This window comes from Lethenteron reissneri, chromosome 29 (genome assembly GCF_015708825.2).
Source record: "Lethenteron reissneri isolate LAM-NWPU_2019-01 chromosome 29, ASM1570882v1, whole genome shotgun sequence".
NCBI lineage: Eukaryota > Metazoa > Chordata > Hyperoartia > Petromyzontiformes > Petromyzontidae > Lethenteron > Lethenteron reissneri.
The window spans coordinates 188,640-194,731 of record NC_083807.1 but is presented as its reverse complement, the minus strand read 5'-3'; positions in this window follow the sequence as shown (position 1 = coordinate 194,731).

Sequence of the window (6,092 nt, the reverse complement as noted above, 5' to 3'; positions counted from 1 at the left end):
GGGGGTGACAAGGGGGGGGGTGACAAGGGGAGGGGGTGACAAGGGGAGGGGGTGACAAGGGGAGGGGGTGACAAGGGGAGGGGGTGACAAGGGGGGGGGGGTGACAAGGGGGAGGGGGGTGACAAGGGGAGGGGGGTGACAAGGGGAGGGGGGTGACAAGGGGAGGGGGGTGACAAGGGGGGGGTGACAAGGGGGGGGGGTTGACAAGGGGGGGGGGTTGACAAGGGGGGGAGTGACAAGGGGGAGGGGGGTGACAAGGGGGGGGGTGACAAGGGGGGGTTGACAAGGGGGGGGGTTGACAAGGGGGGGGGTTGACAAGGGGGGGGGGGTGACAAGGGAAGGGGGAGGTGACAAGGGGGGGGTGACAAGGGGGGGGGGTGGTGGTGTCGCCACTGTCGAGGTGGTTGACAAGGGGGGGGGGTTGACAAGGGGGGGTGACAAGGGGGGGGTGACAAGGGGGAGGTGACAAGGGGGGGGTGACAAGGGGGGGGGGGGTGACAAGGGGGGGTGACAAGGGGGGGGTGACAAGGGGGGGTGACGAGGAGGGGTTGACAAGGGGGGGGGTTGACAAGGGGGGAGGGGGGTGACAAGGGGAGGGGGTGACAAGGGGGGGGGGTGACAAGGGGGGGGGTTGACAAGGGGGGGGTGACAAGGGGGGGGTTGACAAGGGGGGGGGGTGACAAGGGGGGGGGGTGGTGGTGTCGCCACTGTCGAGGTGGTTGACAAGGGGGGGGGTTGACAAGGGGGGGTGACAAGGGGGGGGTGACAAGGGGGGGGTTGACAACGGGGGGGTTTACAAGGGGGGGGGTGACAAGGGGGGGGGGTGACGAGGGCGGGGTTGACAAGGGGGGGTGACGAGGGGGGGGGTGACGAGGGGGGGGTTGACAAGGGGGGGGTGACAAGGGGCGGATGACAAGGGGGGGGGTTGATAAGGGGGGAGGTGACAAGGGGGGGGGTGACAAGGGGGGGGTGACAAGGGGGGGGTGACAAGGGGGGGTGACAAGGGGGGGGGGTGACGAGGGGGGGGTTGACAAGGGGGGTGACGAGGGGGGGGGGTGACGAGGGGGGGGTTGACAAGGGGGGGGTTGACAAGGGGGGGGTGACAAGGGGCGGGTGACAAGGGGGGGTGGTGACAAGGGGGGGGTGACAAGGGGGGAGGTGACAAGGGGGGGGTGACAAGGGGGGGGGTGACAAGGGGGGGGTGACGAGGGGGGGGTTGATAAGGGGGGAGGTGACAAGGGGGGGGTGACAAGGGGGGGGGTGACAAGGGGGGGTGGTGACAAGGGGGGGGTGACAAGGGGGGAGGTGACAAGGGGGGGGTGACAAGGGGTGGGTGACAAGGGGGGGGTGACAAGGGGGGGGGTTGACAAGGGGGGGGGGGTGACAAGGGGGGGGTGACAAGGGGGGAGGTGACAAGGGGGGGGTGACAAGGGGGGGGTGACAAGGGGGGGGTGACAAGGAGGGAGGTGACAAGGGGGGGGGTGACAAGGGGGGGGGGGGTGATGGTGTCTGTCGAGGGGTCGCCACGAGCCCGCGGGGCGGTCCCGTGGCAGGAGCCGCTGACGTCACTGCCGGGAAACATCAACATCGACGACGACGCGGATCACGCGAAGTGACGCGAGACTTCGCACAACAGGAACAGCCCGAGACGCACACAAAGACAAAGCTCCCCCGTGTAGCACGAGCAGACTGCCGGGGCAAGTGCTGTTGGCGAGCGCCCGTGATTGGCAGGCGCTGTGGCACACGAGGGGGTGGGTGGCCAGCACCACGCCCGGCCGCCTTTGTCTCCCCAGTGGCGATGTTTACGACACACCGCGCCACGTAGTCATTTTAGGCTGAGTGGACCTACGGGGAGGCCCAGGACCGGTTCCGATAATGTAATCGTCACCGGTGTTGGTGGTCGTGATCGAGAATGGTCAGCCCGAAGAAGAGAAATGCGGCCGTGCAAGATGTTGCCCGATTGAGGCTACGGGGGGAGGGGGTCTTCGTCTGGGCACGCGGGGAAAGGGATCAACCGTGAGACCTCGGTGACTCATCCTGGAATGGCCGTGTGCAAAACCCACGGCCGCGTTGATCTGTGATCAGGAGAGAGCGCCACGATCTACTGTGTTGACCAGGAGAGAGCTCCACGATCTACCGTGTTGATCGGGAGAGAGCGCCACGATCTACCGTGTTGATCAGGAGAGAGCTCCACGATCTACCGTGTTGATCAGGAGAGAGCGCCACGATCTACTGTGTTGACCAGGAGAGAGCTCCACGATCTACCGTGTTGATCAGGAGAGAGCGCCACGATCTACTGTGTTGACCAGGAGAGAGCTCCACGATCTACCGTGTTGATCAGGAGAGAGCGCCACGATCTACTGTGTTGACCAGGAGAGAGCTCCACGATCTACCGTGTTGATCAGGAGAGAGCGCCACGATCTACTGTGTTGACCAGGAGAGAGCGCCACGATCTACCGTGTTGATCAGGAGAGAGCGCCACGATCTACTGTGTTGACCAGGAGAGCTCCACGATCTACCGTGTTGATCAGGAGAGAGCGCCACGATCTACTGTGTTGACCAGGAGAGAGCTCCACGATCTACCGTGTTGATCAGGAGAGAGCGCCACGATCTACTGTGTTGACCAGGAGAGAGCGCCACGATCTACCGTGTTGATCGGGAGAGAGCGCCACGATCTACTGTGTTGACCAGGAGAGAGCTCCACGATCTACCGTGTTGATCAGGAGAGAGCTCCACGATCTACTGTGTTGACCAGGAGAGAGCTCCACGATCTACCGTGTTGATCAGGAGAGAGCTCCACGATCTACTGTGTTGATCAGGAGAGAGCGCCACGATCTACTGTGTTGACCAGGAGAGAGCTCCACGATCTACCGTGTTGATTAGGAGAGAGCTCCACGATCTACTGTGTTGACCAGGAGAGAGCTCCACGATCTACTGTGTTGACCAGGAGAGAGCTCCACGATCTACCGTGTTGATCAGGAGAGAGCTCCACGATCTACTGTGTTGATCAGGAGAGAGCTCCACGATCTACTGTGTTGATCAGGAGAGAGCTCCACGATCTACTGAGTGTTTTGATCAGGAGAGAGCTCCACGATCTACTGTGTTGATCAGGAGAGAGCTCCACGATCTACTGAGTGTGTTGATCAGGAGAGAGCTCCACGATCTACTGAGTGTGTTGATCAGGAGAGAGCTCCACGATCTACTGAGTGTGTTGATCAGGAGAGAGCTCCACGATCTACCGAGTGTGTTGATCAGGAGAGAGCTCCACGATCTACTGTGTAGACCAGGAGAGAGCTCCACGATCTGCCAACTGCGTTCGGGTTGGTGGGAGACCTTTGTCGACTTGTAAGTAAAATGTTAAAATCTCTCATCAGTCGTCTCGATTATTTTACCAGGGTGTTCTATTTCTTGAATGTCGTCACCGAGACCAAACGTTATGACGACGTTTCGGCCAATTGACCTCCTTCGTCAGCAACGATTGAGATTGGCGATAGCCGCACAGGGTCTTCAAGGTCTGACTCGGGCACCGCGGTGGTGAGATGTTGACGACCTCGCTTGGTACGCAGGAGGTCGTGGGTTCGTTACCGGCCCAGACACTTGCTGCTCTACATGTGGAGTTTGCGTGTTCTCCCCATGGATTTGTCTCCGGGTCCCTGCACATTTAGCACCAACGTCAGTGGCTCAGAGCGGCGGGCTACTGTTGCTGCTGCTGGACATTGCCACACGCTGAGCCACTTTGGTTCGGTTTGTAATTTGCGGCGGGCGGGTCGCTTCTGAAAAAGAACTACATGGCTCCGTGGGCCTTGCCTGGTCAAATACAAGTAGTGTAGTAGTGTAGTTCTTGTTACAACTTGGGTTCATTTCCCCGCGGGAGTTTACAGCAGGCTGTGCGCGACGATCGGAAGAGTTCACTCGACTGCAGGCAGTGCGGTACGAACGTTTACTACTCTTCACCATCAACAAAGTTTACTCCTCTTCACCACCAACAACGTTCACTCTTCACCATCAACAATGTGTATCAGCGACGGTCAATCCACTGCTGGATGAGTGCCTCCTCCCAAAGCCGCCGTCACCATCTCGCGCGATCCTGCGACGTAACTATTGATCGACGTGGCACCTGCACAGGCCGATTGATTTGTTATCATTGATAATGTAGCGATCACCAGGCAGTCGAGTAATAATGTTGTTTATTCATAATAAGTACAATAGCTTAGTACATTGGTCACTCCTCAGTGCCGTGCTGGGAGCGCGAGAAACATGTGTAGCAACAACGTATGATTGTCATGGAAGTGCACATCGTTAGCTTCGGTACGTCACACCTGGCCCTGCCACATCACACAACTGCAACCCCACCACCAATCCACACCACACCACGCATCAAACCACGCCAAATCCACCCCAATCATCACACCACGCATCAAACAACACCAAATCCACCCCAATCCTCAGCATACCACGCATCAAACAACACTAAATCCACCCCAATCATCACCACTCCACGTATCAAACCGCACCAACCATATAACCACACAACCCGCGCCACAACCCCAGAGCACGTGGCCACCCCACGCTTCTAATCACATAAAACATCACCTGGTCATAACCGAGCTCGTCATATCACACCACACTCAACCTAGCAACCCACGTCACCATGTCACACCACGTCACCATGTCACACCACGTCACACCACGTCACGTCACGTCACACCACGTCACTCGAAACCACGGCACGCTGCACCACCCACCACAAAGATCCCCCACTCAGCTTGAACAGACTGCTGAGGCAAGTGCCAGCACCTCGACAGATACCCGCACACAGGTAGACGGACGTGATGACCGTCCCATCCCAAGCGTTCCGGCTCACCTGCGCATGTGGTAATGTTTACACACCAAACCGGGAACTCATTTGAGGTAGAGGCGACCTAGGGGAGGCCCAGGACCAGTTCAGACAATTGTCACTGGTGTTGGCTGTGAGCGGGAATCGAACTCTGGTCACCGGGTTCATAGCGCAGGGCAGCGCCCGAAACCGCTACACGCCCGCTCTCCATACCACCCACATCACCACACACACACGAGCACTCTATGTGGCACCAACATAATTCCACCACAACGGTCCGAACCGTATGCCACGTGTTAGTTTCAGCCTAACCACACACCACCCCCACACCACACACCACCCCCCACACCACACACCACCCCCCCACACCACACACCACCCCCCACACCACACACCACCCCCCACACCACACACCACCCCCCACACCACCCCCCACACCACACACCACCCCCCACACCACACACCACCCCCCACACCACACACCACCCCCCACACCACCCCCCACACCACACACCACCCCCCACACACCACCCCCCACACCACACACCACCCCCCACACCACACACCACCCCCCACACCACACACCACCCCCCACACCACCCACCACCCCCCACACCACACACCACACACGACGTCCCACCACCGACTCCGCAAACCTGTCGAGTCGCGCCACACGTCACTCCACCCGCTAAACAATTCACGTCACAACACACGACACCCCCGTGCCACACCCTAACAACCCACACCACACTTCACGGCGGCTCACACATACCACCACCACCACCACCACGTCAGCCCCCCACTGCACGCCACACACAGCGGTCCACACCATAGCACACACACCTACACAGCACACACACCTACACAGCACACACACCTACACAGCACACACACCTACACAGCACACACACCTACACAGCACACACACCTACACAGCACACACACCTACACAGCACACACACCTACACAGCACACACACCTACACAGCACACACACCTACACACACAGCACCCACAACAGCACACACTACCACACAGCACACACACTACACAGCACACACACCTACACAGCACACACACCTACACAGCACACACACCTACACAGCACACACACCTACACAGCACACACACCTACACAGCACACACACCTACACAGCACACACACCTACACAGCACACCACACCTACACAGCACACACACCTACACAGCACACACACCTAACACACACACACCTACACAGCAACACACACTACACA